The following is a 23,334-nucleotide window of genomic DNA, read 5'->3' as shown; positions in this document are numbered from 1 at the left end:
GGGAGTAGCAAATCCAGGACCTGCTTTGGTCTGGGATGAGGAAGAGAAGTTCCATGTTCCTCATAACCAGTTCTGGGATGAGGGGAGGGAAAGCAGCCACAGATCAGTGCCTGATTTATTCTTGCATTAGAGCTCCACCAGCCATGCAAAGAGCTAGAGAAAGAATTCATGCTTTCCACTGAGGGAGAACAGAGGAATCTTTCTGAAAGAATTCAGTTTGAGAATGAGAAAGATTCTTCTTTGCTGCCAAAAAAAATTGGGGAGCCTTTTTTCTCCCAGGCTGGTGGTTAGTGGTCAGGTAAGACCTCTTCAAAAATCCCTTTTTCATACATCTTGTCCCAGCACCAACTCACTGTTGCCATCAGACATATGCCAGTGAAGAGCAAGAAGGAAACCATGTAGGATGGAAGAATGATGCAGCTCTGATCACAACCCTTATTTTAGAGGATGTATTACAAATAGATTTGAAAGTTAATTTTGTTAAATTAATTCAACCAGCGTATCTGATTTATTTTTTTTAATAAACCTCAAACCTAGTAGTTTCATATCTTGCTAAAAAAACCATAAAAATCCTCCAGGTATCACTAATAAAAATCAAACCTGAGAATTGCAACAAAAACTTTACCAAATATGAAGAAAACAATGCTCAGCTCTTATAAATGCATGGTCTTTTACTGGATCCTCAGTTATAGGGAATAACAGGGAACACCACAAACCCAGCAATCAACAAGTGGGTTTCAGTGCTGAGTGGGTAAAAGAGAAATGCTCATTTTCTTCCAAGCAAAAAGCATTTCCCATCAAGTTTTTGGCAAACCAGAGCTCTGAAGGGGCAGCTGTCAATCCTTCCAGTCTTCCTGACACATGGATATCACATCAAATATCAAAGGGGACACCCCAGCAGTAAAAATGACATCTAAGAGAAGCTACTGAAATTTTAAAAGCATATAACAGCCACCATATAAAGATGTTAAAAGTTGTATTCTAATGATTAAGTGTAAAAAAGCATGAGGGTTTTTTTAATGCATTTCTTTGTAAGCTGGATTTCTTCAGCTTTTAATGGAAAAAAACCCCTGGGTTTGGTTTTGGTGGACTTTTATCCTCATTGCCATCTTTGCAAACAGTATTGAGGATGGTGCTAACATTTATATTAACCTCTTATTCTTCAAAGATTTTGTAACAACATCTTAGTTCACACTTTTACTGAACAGGTCAGGGAAAAACAAGCTTATCTTTGCATAAACATTTAGGTTTTGTGAGAATAAAGTGCAGCAGGAACTTTTATCGTAGGCAGCGGAGTGACAGAGATATTAAATCTGAGTTGCACTTTTGGATATAAAGCTGCTAATTTAAACACTCAAATTTCACTTTTTCATAGTAATAACTCATGACTGAAGTGAGATTTATTTCGCCTTATTAGATGTACATGAGGTGTGTGGTGTTTTCCCTGTGTATAAAAAGCAACCATATGCTTGCAATAGGAATAATGCCATGTGGCCTAAAAAGAAAATCATCCCCAAGAAGAAGTCCAAACTCTCCAAGATAAGTTACAGACTGCATATGACTGCTGAAAAAAAATATGATGTTGACCTGAAATGACACACAAACCTGCGTCAGCTTGGAGCTGTGGTACATTTTTCTCTCAGTGAAACCTCTGCTTGGTTTAATATTGCACTTGTTCAGAAAGTCTTGTCATCACTCCCTGCCTTCCCGTATGTCTTGTAAATTATTGCTGCTGTTAAGCACTTCTGCTTAATAAATTCAGGTTAGAAATACAGACTGCACTCTCTCAAACCCAGTGATAAACAGTGAACTGTCAGAGAGAGAGTTCAGGGAGAGAGGCAAGGAATGGAGTGAGGATGCTGGGATTAATCAGGGATTATTTACCTGGGCTGCCTGTGCTTCCCCTGGACATTTCCTGCAAACACCTATCAAGAGTTGCTTATTTTGTGACCACAGCAGCTCTAAGCTGCTCTGCTGGGCAGTGTGCCAGCTCCCAGACCATCCCTGGAACAGCTGTATTGCTGTGCTTAAAGGACACAGCTCTGGAACGTTTCCTTTACAAGAGCACCTTAGCATATTTAAAAGGTTAAATGCTCTAAAGAGCATTTAAGAAAGCATTAAGGGAAATAAAAGCAATATCTGGGCTACATTTTAATGTATTTTGTAAAAGTTAGTGTCCAGCTGCCCAAAAGAATATTTACCTTTCCCCTCAGGTTTGTAAAGGGATCAGGTTTGTAAAGGGATCAGGTTTGTTCTTTTCTGGCCTGGATTTGTTGCACAGCTGCAGAGTAAACTGGTGCTGTGATTTTGTGATGGATGATGTGCAAGGAGAACAGCTGAGGAGACCTCCAGGACCTCTTCCAGCCTTCAATTCCCTGCCATGCCAAAGGTGAAATATAAAATGCATCACCTGGGATGGCAAGTGGTGGAAATAAAAAGGATCTGTATTGTTGAAAGTCACTCAGAGAAGATGAATCAGAAAATGGCCAGGCACTTTAGATAGATGGAGATAGAAAGATAAGTTGGATGAGCCCTTAGAATCCCTTCTATCTATTATTAAGTGATGTGTCAGCACACCAAACACATTTCAAGAACACAACAGGAGTCTCTGCTTCCCTCTCTGTGCTCCACTGTCACACCTCTGGTGTATTCTCGGTCAGAGCAGCACTTCTTAGAAATGCTGGTGGCCTTTTTTCTCCATGTGTCTCATGGATATTTTCAAGAAGAGTTTCTACACGTCAAAAAGTCAACTTCCCTGAACAACATCTCTGAGAAATAGTTATTAGAGGTAAGAAATATCATTGCCTGCTGAACCATGACACAACGTAAAAAAAAAATAATTGAGAAAGGCACCCAAACAATAGAAAATTCGGGCTCACCTTGACATCAGGTCAAGTTTGCCAGCCAGCAGTGTTTCATGGAGTGACTATCACACTGCTACTCAACTGCTGGGAAACCAGCAGCCTCTGCCATGGATGCTGGTAAGGTATATTTTTAAAAAGAAACTATTTGAAGACAACTTTGAATTAACTACATATATTTTTTCTTTAAATGTCCTATTATGTGAATAATAATGCAAGACTGTTGTCAATGACAAAGGATTACATGGTATTAAGAGAAGAGAATATACCTTTAGGGGATTTTTCTTTGAGGAGAGTTAGTAGGTCTGAGAAGTGTGAGAGCTTTTTTCTAGTTTATGTGTATTCTGTATGTTGTCACAAGTTTTCACACTGTTTCCCATCCAGTTGTTTTCCATATAGTATCATTAGTCTGATGAAGAGGACTGGCCAGACCCTAATTTCCTGTAATATTAGGATAGCTTTTGATTTTTGCAAATTAAAAGAAATAATCTGACACTCCAAGCACAGCTGTACAGGATCTGAGCAATGCTATATAAAGGTCAATGCATTTTCTTAAATTTCCAATTAAAGCAAACCAGAAGAGGAAGAAGAAGAAGTGAAGTGTCCAAGGCTGGTCATAATTTTTCAGTGCCAAGGTAATGTAATTCTGATTAGTAGGTTGCCTTCATGTCTTTAAATGCTATTTTAGTCCCTGACATGTTGATCATTTATTAATATGATAATTGTTTAAAAGGCACTGACAAGGAACAAGAAAAATCAAGAAGCATTAATCACACGGTCTATTTTTTAACACACGCTGAGTCACAGCCTAGTTCTTATCTGGGTCAAGAGATGTGGGGAATTGCCAGGTTTTGGTGGAGCTGAGGGAGTGGATTCTGCAGGAGCAATGCAGGAGCACCCACGGGGAAGAGGAGTGGGGACCTTGGTCTCTGTCCCTGCTGAGGTGAAGAACTGCTCTCCCAGGGTGTCACCAGCCTAGGGCTGGTTGTGCTTTAGCACAACTCCCTCTTTTTTTTCTGTTTCCCCCTACTCCTCAGCTTCCCCTTCCAGCCCTTTTGCTGATCTTTCTGTGGATCTGAGAGCTCAAGAAATTGGTATTTACACACTACACCTTAAGTGACCTAAAATCTTTGACATCCGTTTGAAGACCTGGCTAAAATAAATCATTTCTCTTCATGTCTAGTAAATAGGTCTGCACTTTTTCTCATTGTCAGAATGGTGGTGTTAACCCTGGTGTTATACCAGCCTAACACTGATGAATCATAGAATCATTTAGGTTGGAAAAGACCTTTAAAATAACAAAGAAAATGATCACGTTCACCCTGACTCACCTGGGGTTGTGCAGATTTCTTTCTCTGCCATTATTCTTCTCCATTAAATATATCCAGTATTATAAATGTGTTCGAAAAGGCACAACCAGAAGCTAAGAGGCCCCCAAGTCAGTCCCTTAATCCTGTCCTTAATTTGTGCATTGTTATATATGCACAAACACCAAATCATTAGGGCCGCACTTAAGTATTTTCTCAAATATTTTGGAAATTTCTAGGAGAAGATATGATATATAGATCTAGATTATGAACCATTCAGATTCTCCCCTAAATAAGATTTTTAAATACTAACGGACTAAATTAATAACAGAGAAAAATAATAGATAAATCTGGAAGCATTTTTGTCTTCAAGCATGGTTAGATAGATTGTGTAAATAAAAGAGGAGGTGTGGTAATTGCACCTCAAGTTAAGCAATAAGCATTCTATATTTAGATCTTATTGAATCCAATTACTGAAAAGTCCTTCTTCCTTTTAGAAATAGTAGTTCAGGTGGAATTCCAAAACTTCCAAATGTGGCTGTTCCTTTGAGATATTTAACCTGAGCTGCCCACATGAAATGAGCAATTCCTCCTTTGACTAATATTGCCTGGCCTTTTCAGTTAGAATCTTTCAAGCATTTTTAATTAAACAGAAAAAAAAGCCTTGGTAATGCTTGGCAAATTAAGGTCCTAGTGGTTTGTTTAATTTAGTCTGAGACTGTTTGCTCATGATAAATAAAAATAGCACAGATTATTAAAACACAGTAGAAGACACATGAGGGAAAACCAACCAATAGAGATGAGCAGTGTCTCTGAATTTTAATAACAAATATTTTGTTGATAAGGACCTATGATTAATTATGTTTTATTACTCCACCAATCCACAAGGAATAACGGTGCTCTAAAAAAATAATCTGTTTTTTTCTGAACGCTGTGCACAATAAGAATCCTGGACTGATCTGTGCCTGTACAGGTGTAGGATGGGAGGATGAGAAAGAGGAGTCATCCTCATACTCCTCATCCTCATGGACTGAGAAATTAAGTCGTAGCCTTGTCCCAGGTTTCACCAGTGCAATGGAAGAACAGTATTTTATCCTCATGCAGAGCCCACTGCAACACAATGTGAGGAGCTGATCTGTTCCTCTCCTCCCTGATGGAAGCAAAATTAGGAAATTATGCCCATGTATTTCCTAGGAAGAGAAGGGAGTTATGAAGGGCTATTTAATAGTAAATAACTGGGCACAGAAGAAAAGATCTGGCAAAGTGGGCCAAGTCCATCCTTGCCAGCGTGGCTGCTGAGGTGACAAGAAGGGCCCTAAATGAGGCCTGTGGGGGATGGAGATGAAAAATGGAAAAGAAATGGAGCAATGAGGGTCAGGAGGAAATCTGTGTGAGGAAACAAGCTGTTCTCAGAGGTTGCAGAAAGATGGCTGGAGGCAGTGGACACCTGTTAAAGCAAGGAAAACTGCTCAGAGACTGGGATAACATCCTTCACAGTGTGAGTGGTTTAGCATGGAACAAAGCCCAGGGAGCCTGTGAGAGCTCCAGCCTTTGAAACACTGGAAGCTTGGCTGGAGGAGGACCTGAGCTACAGGATTAAGCTTGAAAATGGATCAAACTTCAAAGCTGGGCTGGGGGGACTGGAGCAGATGTCCTCTGGATGTTCATTCCAGCCTAAATTTTTCTGTGATTCTGTGATACAGACCTGAAATGCTGCACTGAAACCAGGGGGTTTGTCTTCATGTTCTGAAGGATTGAGCACAAGGGTTGTCTAAAAACAAAGCCAGGCACTGCTTGAACTATGCAGAGATGAAAGCTGAAGAGGAAAGAGGCAGCTCAAAGCTGGACTGAGAGCATTGCCTGTAACACAGCAACAATTTAGTGGGAAACTATATCAAGCATCAGAAATGCTGCATTCAGGTCCCTAAAACCCAGCTGCTTTCATTGATGTTGGAAAGCTCACACAACGTTTCACGAGGGTGGGATAACAAAGAGAGAATAGTGGAATAAAGTCCTCCTGAATATTCACACAAAAAAAAGATTCATAAAAAAAATTAAGCGTCATATGTGTTAAATAAAACATGTTGCAGGTCTCTAAATTTGCCTGTTATTTACTTTAAGTTTACAAGTTATTTAAAAAAACAAACAAACAAACAACTTTTGTCAAAATCATTTCTGTCCCTGATAAAAACATCTGTTCTCTCCAAGAATTAACAGAATCTGAGAAGAAAGGACAGCTGTGGGCAAGACTGAGTAGAGGTGCAGGAAATGCAGCCATAATTTGGATCTGGGCCTTGGTTTGGTCTGTTTAGTTGGAGCTCATCTCCACAAGATTAGATACTTGTATCAAGTAAATTAGTCCTAAATTTTCCATACATAATTTTCTTAAAAAAAAAGAAAAAAAAGTCAAGAAAACATTCCTAGAATTGTGGGGGGTTTTTTTGTTGATTTCTTTAAACAGCGAGGTGTGTTGAAAATTTTTATGTTTACATTTTTACATACCCAGGTGGGTTGACTACCATGGGGAGGAGGAGAAAAAGCCAGAAAGACAATAACTGAGAGACTAAGTTGTACTTCTTCAGAAGCTTCAGAGGGACTGCTTCTCAAAAGAGGTTTTGTAGTAAAAGTCTAACCTTTCAAAATTTTATATTCATGAAAAAACCCTGATTTCTGTGAAGAACAAAATGGGATAATGTCCCAAGGGAATGAACCTCCAGAGATGTATTTTAAAGAGCTTCTCTCCGAAACATTAAAAAGGAAAGTCAAAATTAGAGCTAAATAAAATATTCATAGGGAAGCTAAATGTCCAGGCAGAACTTCAAAAAAAAGGGTTAGAAAGGTGTGTACTCCTGTCTTAAGCACTGATTTCCAGGACCAGGTTTTATTTACTGGTACATCCTCCCTCACCGTTGCATAAAAGTGGCTTTCTGTAAAAAAGCATAACAAAGAACATCTTCCCCAATGCTCATATCTTACTCATATCTTCTCACTAACATCAGGAAGAGTAAAATTAGCAAATCAAAGAAATTATTAATGCTCTGTGTTGCGTTCTGCCTGCATGCAAAAAAATTACTTGCTAACTTCTTCTTATTATAGCCACTTAAGCACAAAAGAAACTAATTAAAAATTGAAAGAGTGGTACTTTTTTATAGCCTTCAGAAATATTTCCATGAGCTGCATGGTGACTCATGTTTTATAGCACTGGGCAGCTCGATATATGTATTTTTAATGATTTGGAAAGTGCTCATAAAGTAGTGTCACCATGTTGTAATTGTTCATGACTGCGTGTAAAAGGAATCAGAATCCATTATTTCCAAGGAACTGTAAAAGAAACTTGCTTAGAAATATCTGTAAAGTACCTGGATTGCTCTCAGTAAAGTCAGAAACTTTTTAGGATGACTTCAAGCCAGGTGTATTATTGTGTAAGATATGCTGGTTTTTTTAGATTCCTGCCACACAGACACCCACAAGAGAATTTAATTCCCTTAATACCAAGAAAGTTTGTTTGGAGGTCTTGGGCACAAGCAACCAGCCGAAGTTTAATGATTTCATATATCAGGTGAGCTGTGATAGCTGCCCGGGAGCAGATGAGAGCTGAGTCACCCATCACAGGCTACAAAACTACACCTCCACACTTGATGTGTGTCAAATGAGGAGGGAGATTTTCAGCTCCAGCAGTTTGACTGTTTGTCTGATGCAATCTGTGTGTGTAGGGTTTCTCCATGTGGGCCTGTCTTGCAGTTCTTCCTACGGGATACTCATCCCCAGTGGGGGTTGGTGTGAGTACAACACAGTATTTTCCCAAATACTACCACACATATCCAGGCTTTTGGCACCTGTCTCTGGCTAAGCTCAGTGGCTGAGCCCCCCTGAGGTTCTGTCAAGGCTGTATAATTCTCTTTTGTGCCATTTATTTACCAGTTAGACAAATTATACCTCTTTTATCAGTTGCTATCGACTACCAGGCAATCTGAGCTGTTGCAGAGGAAATAAGTATTTCTTTTGAATCCCTGCCCTGGGCAGCCTGTGCCAGTGTTTGACAACCTTTTGAGTGAGGAAATATTTCCTACTATCCAATCTAAGTCTGCTCTTGTGCAGCTTGAGGCCAGTTTGTTCCCTCCCTTGTCACCTGGAAGAAAAGACCAACCCCCACCTGGCTCCAACCTCCTTTCAGGTACTTGTAGGTTGTTTTGCTTCTCCTTTAGATGGGATAAAGGCGAAGAAAATGACATCTCTCCTCAGGTGACAGAGAAAGCAAGAGGAAAACTGTTCCATGAATTCCCTTGGTTTGTTACAGCCTGGAAATCTCAGGTACTGTGTCCCAGATCAGCATTAGTAAAGAGTTCAATCCTAACAATCTCCTCTCTTCTGTAGTTTATTCCAACTCCATCATTTTCCACAAGGAGTCAGAGCATCCAGACATTAAAACCCTGTTGTGGTTTCACAGAAGACAAGCTTGCAGATGCTTCCACAGGAATAGGAAAAGTAATATCTATTTCCCATTTTTGAAGGTGGTATTAGTGAGTCTTTGGTTGATATATTGGATCACAGTATGAAACAGCAAATTAATTCTGCATCAGAAAATACTTCTGCTTAGATTAATCCCTTTTAATGTAATGTTTGCCAAGAAATATTCAGACCTTTGGAAATATTTGTACTTTGTTTAGACATAGCAGATCATTAGCTGCTTTATTAGTGAACACAGAGGATGGGAGCTGTAAGAAATATCATGTTGTCACCTAGAGATAATGCAATGGAAAAACAAATCAGGTTTGTTGAGATTCTTTTCATGAATTTTTTCCATTTATTATGCATAACTTTATCTTTTCCCCCTCTTCTATTGTTAAGATTATGTTAAGATAATAAATAAAAATAATAGTGTCCTCTGTAAGCCCAGCAGGTTCCCCACAGCCTATTTTCTGAAAATCACTTAAGACACAAAAAATTGTGTCAGTAAGGGGCAGCCAAGAAAAAAGATTATTTATTATTGGATTAAATCCCAGGAAAATTCATCTGTGTTGTCTTAGGCAAAAGCAAGGAACACTTTGAAGATCTTACAATCCAAACAGAGAAATGGCTGAACACATTTACAGGCAGAGAAGTGGAACACAGAGTGGCTTCAAGGATAAAGAGAGGTCCTAAAGTAATCTTTGTGCAGCACAGTCCAAAACTCCAATGATTCCTACCTACAGAGACAGCTCAAGAATCTCCTCACCACAGTCCAGTATTCAGGGAACTATTACTGGAAGTTCTCACTGGGTCCATCTGACCTACAGATCCTATGGTGATGAGTGAACCACATTAATATATCCATTATATAGCACAGAACGGAAAAAAAAAAGTCATAAGTCAACTAAATAGTTCTTACAGACACTGGGAAACCACTACAAGCACCTGTCTCTCCAGTTTTGGGCAGATATCACCATTTATGGATGGAAAATTCAGATTTCCACATTTTTGCCCCATGAAAATTATTAATCCAAACACCACCTTAGTAAAAGAATAAATCAACGACCTACAACAACAACAGCAAGACAAACAAAACAAAACAATAACCCAACTAAAAACCCAAATCTTCTAGAAGTCTCTGACCAGCTTATCAGCTACTTAAATGAACTGTGCTTTGAGCATAAGTCCCCCCAGCCAGCCGGGACTTGTCTTCCTTGAGACCTCTAATAAGCAGCTCAATACTTTGCAACTTCTTTATCCTTTGTGTCCCAGGTCCCTCTACAATTTATCCAGATCTTTGGCACTATATTATCACTTTAACAGTGTTTTTCAAGGCTTTTCCTGCTGTACAAGTGTAATACTGTGGCCAGTGCATCTGTTGATTCAGAATGAGGTTTTTTTTATTCCTGTGCCTTACCTGTCTCAAAATGAAAAACTGACTTCAGATGTTTCTCTGCATCCTCTCTTTCATTTTCTCTGCCTCCCACACAGAGGGCTACCTTTAACTCTGCATCCATATTCTGAATTTCAACACCGTCTTTCAAAAATGCAGCTGTTATTAGTAAAGGGTAACTAGTACACAAAGTGAGTGTTCTGCCTATTTCTCCCATAAATGCAGCTCCATGGCGTTGCCACTTAAGAGTGGTTGGGCTGATTTGGCTTTAATCCTTCAATGCATCATTTTCTCCATCTCTAAGCAGGATGCAGGAAGGGCAATAACTGCTGGTTCAGAAGTAAAGTAAGAGGGTTAACACTAACCCACATCACTACTGTAAAATATTGTGCCCAAATCCTCACCACAGAATTTTTCTTTCATATCAAATGATAATACCCAGCTCTTATGCAATGGTTTGCACTGGCAGAGTTCAAAGTGACTGATGAAAAAGCAAATAACAACTGAGGCTAACTTGGTAACTTTGCTTAAAGGAAAGAAGTTTGCCTTAAAATAAAATAGTAAAATACAAATTGGAATTACACCAGTGAATTTTCACACTTTTCCAGGCTCCTAGAAAGTTTATCATGGTGACCAGGATTTTATGAAAGCTCCACAAGCCAGGTGTCTGCAGCTCCTAAGGGCACTGCCAGCAGAGGAAACCATTTACAAGAGCACTTCTTACAAGCCATTTTGGGAATCTGCCCCTCCATCCCTGGAATTCCTTCTCCCTCCATCCCAGGGGTAGCACCCAGCCCACTCACTCACCACTGCCCTCCAGAGCAAGCAAGTTGCTGGAAGAAGAATTTTCTTACATCAGTGAGGTTGGACTCCCAAGAACCCCACTGCAACCTGTCCAACTCACTTATTTTCCCTACGAACTTATTTTCTCTTTTGATTCTTTTAACCCACAGATGTAAACCACCATCTCTTTCTTGTACGTGCACAAAGCAACAGAAAGATAAAAGCAATTATTATTATTGCTCTTGAACTCTATTAAGTTCTCTCAAGAATTCTGGGTTGAAGGATGCACAGATGGCTCGATATAAAGCAAATTTGCACACAGTGACATGAGCCTTTCTTGAGGGAGCAATAGTCATGCTTAAATCAATGGACTCATATCCAAGATGCAGAGAAATTCCACTAGACTTCCACATATCTTCTTTTTGAAATTGAAGTAAGATCAAACGTGTTTTCCTGTGGTCTTTGGCTCATTACCTGGTTATCCAACAGCTGACTCACCTTGAGTTTGCACTCCCTCAAGGCTGCCCTGTTCCTCAGCTGCCTTTGCATGGATTAAAATCCCTGCTGCCATGGAATCAGGTGTTATAAAGCAGAAATGATTAAAACTGACAACTGCAAAGGCCGAGTGTTTTCCAGCTACAAATCAAACAGAGCAAAATTGAGCAGCGCAGAGTTTCCCACCCGGGGTTTCAAAGGCTGCCAGAGCAGATGGGGGGCCAGGTTGGAACAAAACTTCCTGCATCCTCCACGCTGAGGATGTGGCAGATCTGCCCTGATCCAGGACAAGTCTGGCTTTTCAGGGCATTAATAGAGGGCAGAAGGGGAACCACAACACCAGGTTGTGGCCCTCACATTGAAAACACGGGTTGGTCACAGCCCAAAGCACTGTCTCTTCCCTGTTGAAGAGGCAGGGAACAGCTGGGAGGGTAATCTGGGATATTCAGGTAGGATTTTGAAAAGATTTGATTTCATGGCTTCGCTTATGGAGTATTTTCCACTCCATTTTTGGGTCCAACTTGTAATTCCAAAGTACAATTCAGCGTTTCTACACAAAAGTCAGTGCATCCTATACTTCTGTGATAAACCATTGCAGTGGCTTTCCATCATCAAAATAGATTAAACTTTAACAAAATAGTTTATAGAACCCAGACACCTGTAGAAATGTTTTTCCTTTTGATGCCTTTGGTGTCGTGGTTAAATGATTAGACTGTAAAACAACTTTTCCCTTCCCACTTATTTACATCCTTCCTTTCACTTGTAAAATACTTTTCATCTTTTCAAACAGCCTATTTGGTGTGTTTGTGTCCAGCTCTTCTGGCAGTTACCAGTTGAGATAAAAAACAGCTAAAGAAAATATTTTTTTGAAAAGCACAGAAACGTGGAAGGGAAATCAGACCCTTCACAACAATAATCATTTAATACAAATTATGTATTTTGGCAATTACCTCTGGAAATAGACTTTGTCTCAATTTTCTGTACTGCACAGGTTAAACACATTATTACACCTACTAATTAATTAATGGCTGTTCACTGAGTAACCTCAGTGTCAATTTTTCTGTGTGTTTGCAAAAACTCCCAAACTTGTTATTCAGTCCATGCACATTCTTCAGTATTATGAGATCATGATTACCCAATTTTCCTCCCATTTTCTTCTAGTTTTATCCTAAGTGAATATTTTTAGGCTAATCAGTATCTGTTAAATCAATGCAGCAATTCTCTCTCTCATCAGCTCATGCAAGCCTTCACATTCAGCATTTATCTGTGCATACCAGAAGAACCACCTATATTTAATGTAAGTTCAGGAATGTCTGTCATTTGAGGACAGAATATTCCAAGAAACTTTTTTTTTTTTTTAAGGCATGCAGCATTCAGCAGCAAAACCACAAAACAACCCCAAAACAAAAATACATTCTTTTTCATGATTATTATTTTATAGCTTTTCATCTATAAACCTTTTCGAATACTTTAATGAAAAATTAAGCATTTTGGTTAGAAAATATTTTGTTCAAAACCCAGTCTGGTCAAAAAAATCTATTTACCTTTTTTTTTTTTTTCAGGGAAAAAAAAAAATTTGACACAAAATTTGACACAACCTCTATAGATACAGAAACTCTCAAAAGCCAGGAGTACTAATGGCATAATGCAATCAATCAATTTAATTAATTGCTGAAGCCAAGTGAAACACTGTGCCAACCCAAGGTAACTGGTGTAGCTCACATGGGTGGGTGTCTGTGTGAGACAATCTGAAGGGTGTGTTGGGGGACAGACAGCCAAGGTAGCTCTGTGCTGCAGGAAAATAAAATATCCATGCAGCTGGCAACCAGACAGGGCTTAGAATTCATTCATGAAATTCCAGATACACAGATTTTAAGGATAGAGGGATATATTTTTCATAGATGCAGGAGAAGATGCAACCCAAAAATTATAAAAAAATTTACAAAAAAAACCCTTAAAAAAATCATTGTTTTGAAGCTGTTTTGTAAAGGCTTGGAGCGCGGCTGGATTTCAGAAAATGATTAGTCCTGTGATGAATCTCAAGGTTTTGTGCTGAGCTGGTGGAATGAGCACAACACAGTTCAAGTGATGGATGTAAAGGAGCTGAGGAACCCCAGCATGCAACTGCCTGTGAATTTGCTGACTGTTCCTGCCTGGGGAGACTCTTTGCAGGGCACCTGCAGGCTGAGGAGCTCTGGGCTGTGTTCCACATGTAGCCCCTGCACGGCCTCAGGTGGCTCTGCTCACTTTTCTGTACCCAAATTTCAGCCTTCACCTTGTTAAATCAGTAAATTATTAACAACAGGCCCTTCCCCCTCCCCAGGCTAAATCAGTGAAGGCCTTTCTTGTATTTGGTCTTTGTTACCCATTACATGCATATCTCTAAGAATTGTTTCCCATTCACTGGTTAACTTCCCACTTCACAAACTTGTTTTAATATTAAGACTTTTTTCTTAGTCTGCTTAAAGACCAAGTTAATCACAAGCACAAACAGCAGGACTTTCAGAGAAAGATGTGGTGCTATTATCTAAATGCTTTCCATTTTCCCTTTCATTAACCTCCTGTGCTACGAAACTGCTGCCAAGTCACTTTATATGATTTACTGCTGAGATAGAAACACACCCTTTTCCAATCACTTGGAAAGAGATTATATCCATGCTTTTAGAAAGAAGTACAAGCATCTAGACAAGCATGTTTCTGTGCCTGAGTGTCTTTCAGTGTTAGGAAGTGTTCGTGCAGGGCCATCTGCTGCAGAAATTTAACCCTGGCAGGAGGACCAGGCAAGGGATGCTCCCATCAGCCTCGCTGGGATGCCAAAAAACCTGTGGTCAGTGCTGTGGCACCCAGCCACGGCAGTCCTCAACCTCATGTGTGAATCTGTTCTGGTAACTGCTTAAACTCCATTTTTTCTCATTTCAAGTAACATGTTTGCCAAGTGAGTGCATGTTGGAACTGCCAGGGTCTGGATGGAAGCGTGATGAACCCACGGAGCTTTGAAAAGCTCAGGACAGTTCAAATATAAGGCCATTGGGTTCTGATCTCTGACTTCTTGTTACAGTCTTTTAGGACAGCCTAGATCTTGCAAATTAAATCTCCAGTGGGATCCAAGCCTGGCTGCCTTTAGCACAGGGAGATCTCATTGCAGTGCTTGAACCACGGCACTTGAAATGGGCACGTCCTTGAAAATCACTTCCAGAGCTGCATTCAGACTCCCCTACAACTGCCCATACCTACAACCTCTTACAGTTCACAAAGGTGCAAGGATGTGGAAAAAAGAGGCAAGGTCTGCCTTGATCCTGGGGACAGCAGTGGTGGCTGGGTAAGAGCTCTGCCCTCTTACCTCCCTCACACAGAAGCAGCACAGACTCTGCAAGTTGGGAGTATCATTCTGATCTCTCCATTTACTGACTGAAGTATAAAGTAAATTCACAAGGTCTTTTTCCATTTCAAATGTGCTGGTGAATCTGCTATGTGTGCCACCCAGCTCAGCTTTGTGAGTCCACCTCAATTTTAAATTTTTTGATCAGATTACCTGATTCAAAGCTCCAGATTATTTTAAGGTGGCAGAAGGAAAAGTTGCTTCATTTTTTTTCAACACAGATGAAGATCAGATCTGTATTTGCAACACAAATCCCAAATCCACCCAGATATTCTGAGCCAGTCCAAATTTCCTATCAGCTTCAGGAGTTTCAGGACTTGGCTGTTCCTCATCACTTCTTTCAAAATAAAACATGTAGGTCCAAGGCTTTGAGCTACATTAGTCAGATCCTTATAAAAAGGTGGTTAAAAGTTTGATAGCTCTGTATGACATGGGTTATCAGGAGAGGGCCGTGGCAGATACATTGCAGAAGCTGTTTAAAACAGACTAAAAACCTGGATAATTTAAAAAAATTAAAAAAAGAATAAATTTCAAATAAAATATTAGAAGATATTCTTAATTCAAATATCTCTCAGATTGGAAAACTTTTAAAAAGAAATAATACAGTCAAGTTAACTATTTAATGCAGGCCTTTCCTAAACTGTAAGAAATTAAATTTGAAAGAATGTTAAGTTCAAATTCTCGATAGCCTGAAAATTGAAGGTACATCTGTTTGTTTTGTACTGGAGTCCCTGTCTGCAAGTCCAAAAGAGCTGAGGAGGATTTAACTCCCTGTTCAAACACAAGTGTGTCATTAGAAGAAAAACTATCCATTTAGAACATATAGGCAGAGGGTTCCAAGGGCCTAAATTTTGCTCTCACAAGAGCTCCAGGTGCTTTTTAAAAGCTCCCTTGTGAAACTGGCTTTCAGCACTTTGCCAGTTCCCTTTTCTGATTTTAAATATGCTCTTGTAGATTATTAAAGATGTCTGTGTTTATTTTGGGCTAAGCACATAAGCTTTGAGATATTCTTGGACTTGCTGGGCAAATCATCACAGCTCACTTGATACCACTTCTACCACCTACATTATCATGGTTTAGGGCTCTCCCTAAGACCATTTTTCCCACGTAACTGTTTCCTGATTTTATGATAATATTCCTTAAGTCCAACATCTCCGTATCAAGTGTATTTATTAAAATATCAAGATCTCTATAATTAGCATTATTGGCAAGGGGAAAGGAGTTGTTCTAATTAAGCCATAAAACTAAACTAATAAAAATAATTTTCCAGTGCATTTACATAAAATTTTAATTTCATGTTCATCAGAGTTTAGTTCCTTTATTAAGTCCACAGTGAGCTAATGACTTTGAGTATGTTCCTTCTTCTAGAGAGGAAACAAACAGCCATCCTTCTTAGGGTTACTTTTAAATTACTATTAATTGCTTCTTATGCTGAAACCCCATGTTTTCACTCTGGCTATTGCTTTTATCGGTCTGTTCTGTGGGAACTCTTTATTGAGCTCTTCTGGCTCCAAAACCATGAGCAAAACATGCTTTGAAGGAACCTGCCAAGTGCAGAATGATCAGTGGCTGCCCCTGAATCCAACACACCTCCCAGTGAGGTTTGTCCTCTTGTTCCTTGGCTATGCCAGGACATAGAGCCAAAATTGTCAGGCATTTTTTCCAAGCTCAAAGCAGCCTCAGGGCTTAAGCTGCTTGAAATCAAGTGTTGACTGGTGTCTGTTTGTCCTGCAGAGCTTCTCCAGGCCTCCTTTAGAGTAAAGGTCACTTCTCTGCCCTGAGAGATGCTCTTACTCCTCTAAAAAAGGATGAAAAAAATTGTGGACAGAACCTGGAAAATGGACAGCTTCACAGTTTAAAAGCCAGTAGGCTGTGCTTTTTAGACTGCCCCATCCAAGTTTTATCATTAGGAAGCAGAATAACCCCCATGTATTTGCTTTCTTACCCAGCATTTTATATTTCAGTGAGCCAAAGCCATACATGCAGTGCTTGACAGTCAGCGTGGGATCCACAACTGACTGTGTCAGTTGAAAAATATCAGCAAACAGACTGTTAATCCAAGATATCTTTTCTTTGGGGTGGGTGCTTCCTTTACCTGCTTATCATTCATCATCAGGAACATAGTGCTGGGCAGTGCTGTTCTCTTCCCACAGGCAGCAGGAAGGGGCAGCACATCCCCTTTGCCCCGTGTTGGTTAACACTGGGAATGGGAATCTGCACTGCCAGAAAGGAGGGGGCTTTGTCAGCTCAGTGTGTGTGCAATTCTTATATTTGAGTTGATGCTTCAACAACCACAGTCAATAAGACATTTTTAGAGAGCTTGTAGATAATTGGATTAATTAGTTGACTCTCCTCGAACACACGATCTGCAGTAAGCCTTTCTGCTCATTTCATAATTGACTGGCACAGTAATAAGAGCTATTAAACTTCACTTAACCACCAGGTAATACAAACATATTTTGTCATCAGATGCAGCCAGAAAGGCCAGGCACACTATTGCTGCAGTACATATATTTCTGACACAATCAGCAACCTCAAGTTGGTATTAATCAGGAAAAAAATAGGACTCTAGCAAGGCATGAATTTGTCTCTTGTTAGAGTAAACTTCCCTGAGGTAAGATGGTCACAGAAGGCTTGTTTTGTAGGGATTCATCTAACACTTCATCTTTCTATTGCTAATAAGTCAGTCAATCCTTAGGGTAGAAACCCTGGTCACTCTGAAGAACCAGACGAGCAGGAAAGTTAGAAATGGCAAGTGCCTTGTGCAAAGCATTTTATTCACCTCATCCCAACCCAGGAGCTGGAATTCAGGTTTTCACATGGAAACCTCTGTCAGTGTCCTTTTGCTTCCTCCAGAAGCAAATCTCATTAACAAACACACTGTGAGTAGAAGACTGTAGAAGAAACAGGTTAATGGCTTGGAAGAATAGAAGAAAAGAGGAGGTAAATAGAATCATAGAATGGTTTGGTTTGGAAGACACCTTAAAGATCGTCCTGTTCCCACCCCCTGCCATGGGCAGGGACACCTTCTACCAGCCCAGGTTGCTCCAAGCCTCATCCATCCTGGCCTTGGACACTTCCAGGGATGGGGCAGCCACAGCTTCTCTGGGCAACCTGTGCCAGGGCCTCACCAGCGAGTAAAAAGTGTAAGGATCTGCACCTGTGAGCTACAGTTGCTAAGAAATCCACTCAAAAGACAACTTGTTTCTGACAATATTTGTTTTTGAGGCACTTGCTGTTCTAACAGTACTCAGTTAACTCAGGAAGATGAGTTTAAACACTGAAACTCTGTTCCAGGACTTTTAAGAGCCACGCACTCACATGATGTATACAAAATATGTCCTTCAAATGGACTTGATGGTATTTTCTGCAGTTTCACTAATTAAATTGAATGGAAAACATTTTACAACACTGGCTAAGTGAGTCCTTTCTGGGACCTTACTATGATAAGAAATGGAAAAAGCCATGTAGAAATGCATATAGGTCCAGAATCAGCTCCTGACCAGGCAATTAGCACCTGCAAGGCAAAAGGACCCAGTCAGTCTCTGCAGACTGAGGACTATAAATGCAATAGAAAAATCAAAATTACTCAGTGAGGAGGTCTAAGCTGAACAGTTACACAGGGGAAAAGTCATTAAGAACAGCAGAAGGAAAACCAACCAAAGAGGCAAGTGACAGTGTTGTAAGTATTGAAATCCAAAAATTTGACAAAAATATCAGGCAAAGCACAAATTCCCAAAACAGACAAGCTGCAGCACAGTTGGCCATCAGAGGGGTTAATGACAACACTGACTTCTTCCACCAGCTTTTGCAGAGCTGCAAGGCAAAAAGCATCTGCTGTGGTGAGCTGTAAACAGCAGACAGAGCTAAATTGCAGAAAGCAAGATTGGGGTTGGGAGCACTTAGTTCTGAGGAAGGCAATAAAAGAGAGAGACTGCTCTGTGACATATTTGATGAAAAGCAGCAAATGGTTCGTGTAAGTGATTATCAGTTGGAGAACAGCAGTGTGTCCTGTCTGTGTGATGGTGTTGGATGCTGGGCCATGTCCCAGGATGGGGCAGATGCCTCAGGCAATGGAAAGGCAACAGCAGAAGGAGGGAGAGAGAGTTCTCACCAAAACATGGGACCTCAATTCATACTGAGGGGGACGTTTAGTAAAATATGTTGGCTGTCATGTGGGTGAAAAGGGTGGGCTCATTAAAAAAGCAGGGGAATAAAACATCCCATGCAGAGAGTAAGGATGGATTCCAAGAGCAGGAAGAGACCAGATCTTGGATCTGTGTGGTCCAAGAACTATGCAGCCCTTGACTCTCCTACTGCAGTGTGTTACCTGGTCATAAAGAAAGAGGACCCAATCCTTTCCCTACAGACCCAGCTGTATCTGTTTGTCAGAACCAGGGAACACATCCTATTGCCTACAAAGGTCAAAATTCCGAGGGAGAATGAAAATGTCCAAATGCTGCCCATCACCGGGGTATGGATGGTACCCCTAAAAGTATTAAAAAGAATATCAAATTCATAGCAGCTATTTTTGAGCTATGCTTGGCACCTTGGACACTGCCCAGGCTGGGAAGGGTCATGGGAGAATTGATGTTGGGAGCAACGAGAGCTGACAGAGGGAGCAGAGAATCACAGAATGGTTTGGGTTGGAAGGGATGTTAAAGATCATTCCATTCCACCCCCTGCCATGGGCAGGGACACCTTCCACTAGCCCAGGTTGCTCCAAGCCCCGTCCAGCCTGGCCTTGGACACTTCCAGGGATGGGGCAGCCACAGCTTCTCTGGGCAACCTGTGCCAGGGCCTCCCCACCCTCCCAGGGAAGAGTTTCTACCCTTTATCCACTCTAAACCTCCTGTCTACGTTTAAAGCCATTCCCCCTTGTCCTGTCACTCCATGCCCTCAAGCATGCAAAGCACTGCTTGGTTTGGGGGTCCCAACTCCAACATGGCAACACAGGACTGACACAGGATGCCTCAAAAACAGGCAGCTGTGCTCATCAGTGGCACCAGGACAGGTTATCCAAACTTGTCTGATGGCTACACAAAGTTGCTTCTCCTAATTTATGTGCAGTGCATTAGGTGAAGCCACTTGCAGTCCCCAAGGTGGGTGTAGAAGATGCTAAATTGGGTTTTTCAACTCTAAGAGACACAAACTCCAGGAAGTTGGCACAGCTACACTGCAAGAATTGTAGCCAGAGCAAGCCAGAAGATCTGCTGCCATGTAAAGGTCTGTCTTTGAATCTTTGAGCACTGAATTTTGGTTTTATGAAGCAACATTCTCTTTAAAACACTCTGTTCTGATGGACACATGCAAAGTACTGATGTTGCCTGAGAGGGTTAACTGGAGAAATGGAACATGCTAGGTTCTATGAAATTTAATACACAAGATAAAAATTAATTAGAGATGCATAAATTACAAACAGTGGATCTTTATAAATGTAGCTATGCTAATAAAAAAACAAAGAGGGGGGAGAAGTTTGCCAAGTCGAATATCAAATATTAAATTAACTGAGTGGGGGAAGCAAAGACTTGTTTCCAGGAGATCCAATCCCTATTTTGTGACTAATGCTAGCTGATAAATTTTCCTTCCCTTTAACAGTTATTTGCTTATGCAAATAGCTATTTGCTTTTGTACTAGCAGTATCTTGGCCTCCTTAAACACAAGGTACAAATGGAAAAATCACATAGTTGATGAGTCAATGCAGTGTTTTCTGTCATGCAAAGTATGGATTAATGTAATTTTTAATAGGACAAAATAAGATATAGATGTAGGATAATACATACATCGGGTTATTGTAGATAAGCACTTCACAGAAGTCAGATCTATAACCTCCTAGAATCAATTAGTAGCAAATTGGATGGTCACCTGAGGATGGCAGTCTCACTGTGGAATTGGAGTGGACTTTTTTGTTGTAGTTTCAACATGTCCAAGGGCATTTTCTCAGTGCCCTGAACACTGGTTTGATCCTCTCAATACAGGACTTAAAAGAAAGAAGAGATTTACTAAGCTGCAATGAGGCACAACAAATGAAGCTGGCTCCTTGTAAGACTTGTAGTCCCTTGTTGTTTTAGAGCTTGTACAACAATTCAGGTGTAAGAAACCTGACTTATTTAGGTGTCTAAAAGTCATATAACAGTAATGAATTTGGCTGTTTCAGAAATAAAATATTCTACAATGAATTTTCATTATTTTTCAGATCTTAAAGTTATGCTCAGAGTAAATATAACTGATCCCACATGATGTTCTTCATTTCACTGAAAAATCACAAACTGTATTTAGTGGAAGTCCTGAAATACTTGCTTTCACATCATGTGTGATGGAAATCTTAACTCCTTATTTTTTTCTGTATGTGCTTTTTTATTTTTATATGAGACAAAAGATGGGATTTTTTTTCTATTACTTCTGGAAAATTAAACCAGGGTTCCAAAGGAAACTGCCACTTTCCTAGTGCCCTTCCTCGACTCCTGATATTGTGTTTTCTGTTCATTTAAGGCTTTGCCAAATGTTATGAAGTCTCAGGGTCTGATCTCCTGCTGCAGTCACATTGTATAACACTATTGCACTTTCCACACTGCTCTGATTTTAATTTTGGCCAACAGCTAGAGACACAAAAAGAAGGCAGCTTAACCATATCCTGAATGGCCTGCAGCTGGGAGCCAGGGAGTCATTACAGCCCAGCTATCCAACCAAGGCCAGACTGCAAATGACTGACCCAAATTCAGCCTGCAAGGCTTGAGGGCTGGAAAAAAATTTGCAGGATTATTTTATTAGTGTCACGGTCTGCAGCTTTCCAGGTGTTCTTGTCCTGGAGCATACACAAAGGGAAAGATCCCAAATACATCAATAAAACAGTTTAGAGCCATTTTTGTGCTGGGAGGCGTGAAGTTTGAAATATTAAAGGTGTTCTCCAGAAGTGACTTAAATTAATGAATGGCTTCAGATCAAGGCCAGAGGCAGGGAAAAATGTCACCACAGTCCTTCCTGCTTATCTCAAGGCAGAGTAGATCTCTAATCACTGTTCCATGCAGAGAAATTACAGAAGCTTTCCCATGGGATGAGGGATACATTCCTGAACACCCAGGCAGCATCCCAGGGAAGACACCTGTTGATAACACAGTGTCTCACAGGCTTCCATTCACAGCCTTCCATTCACAGGACTTTGTTTAATGCTGCTGGTGACTAATGACATTGTCACTGCCATCCTTCACCCATGTAATGAACTGGCATTCCGTGGGAACCCACCCAGGAGATGCCACCTCAACCTCTTTTATGGGTCACTAATGCCGATGGCAACATTTCATCTTTGTGCAGAAAGCCACATTCCTATGTGTTTCACAGAAAAATTGTTACATCTAGCATTGCAAATTAATTTCATCTTACATTTAAAACCCCACCTATGGGACTGACAAATCCAAGCAGGTGATCTCTGGAGTTCAAATTGTTGCATCCTGAAGAATCACTCTTCTCATTCTTTCACAGGTAATGAATTCCCTGACTTGCTAAGTTGTGAAACAATCAGCTGCCATTAATCTGGACCAGGCAGAGATTCAGTGGGTCATTAGTGGTTGTTTACACTGTGAAGGACATGTTCCAGTTATTTGCTGTGTAGAGTGTATGCTCAAGTGCAAGCTGCCTCTGGTCCTTCTCTCCCAAGAAGGAACATCCCTTTCCCAGCTCCAGGCTCAAGGTTTATAGCACACAGCACATATTGCTCTTTTCCACACTCCTTGGCTTCTCTCATCAAAACAGAAAAGAGGGACTATTGCAGAAATGAGTGGCCATAAAGTATCCATGACAAATAACTCTGTGGTCAGTGAAGTCCCTGAAATCTGGAAGGAAAACCAGACCTTCTGACATCCTTCAGTCTCAGGAGTCACAAGAACTGGAATGAACAGAAGGCAGCTGTATCCAGAATAAATTCCCCATGCCTGTCAGGTGAATGGCACTAATCTCCATCTGTCTCAGGGATGGGCTGTTGGAGTGTGCTCTTGTACAGGGGATAAACAGCCCTTCACTGAGGAAGCCTCTGGGGCTCATCTCAGCCATTCCCCAGCTTGAGTTTTGGAAAAGATAAACCTCTGCCTTGAAAGATTGCAAAGATTACCCGAATCTCCCTTTTGTGCTTTGCATGAAGATAAGGCAATCAAAATGAAGGCAGCCACTGCCTGCACAAAAGCAAAATGCTCAGCTGAAAGCATCTCAGGCAGCTGCTGATTGTGTTCCTTCAGCTCAATCCTCTCTTGTGATCCCATCTCAATAAAATGTATTCCTTTAGCTCAATCCTCTGTTGTGATCCCATCTCAATAAAATAAGGAGGGACCCCGAAGCCAGACACACTCAGGGGACAGAAGGGTCACAGCACAGTAATCTGACAGCGAAAAGCTCTCAGTTGTGCAAGAAAATAATAAGAGGCAGAAAAAAAACCCCCAAACTCTCAGCCAAAAATAAAAAAAATCCACAAAAAAGCAGGGAGCAACCCCAGTTTCGTGTCCAGATTCCAATCAAGATTTGCACTTAGCAAAAAATGTAAGGAGGAGAAAAGCATAATATGTATAATCAATAATTAACCTACTGGATTTTAACTACCTGAAAGAAAACTTTATTTAGTACCTGGCACTTAATATAAAAAATATGAATATTACTAATTAGAACTAAGCATTAATACTT

Source organism: Lepidothrix coronata, unplaced genomic scaffold (assembly GCF_001604755.1).
Source record: "Lepidothrix coronata isolate B3197 unplaced genomic scaffold, Lepidothrix_coronata-1.0 Scaffold25, whole genome shotgun sequence".
Classification (NCBI taxonomy): Eukaryota; Metazoa; Chordata; class Aves; order Passeriformes; family Pipridae; genus Lepidothrix; species Lepidothrix coronata.
Note: the sequence above shows the minus strand (reverse complement) of the source record.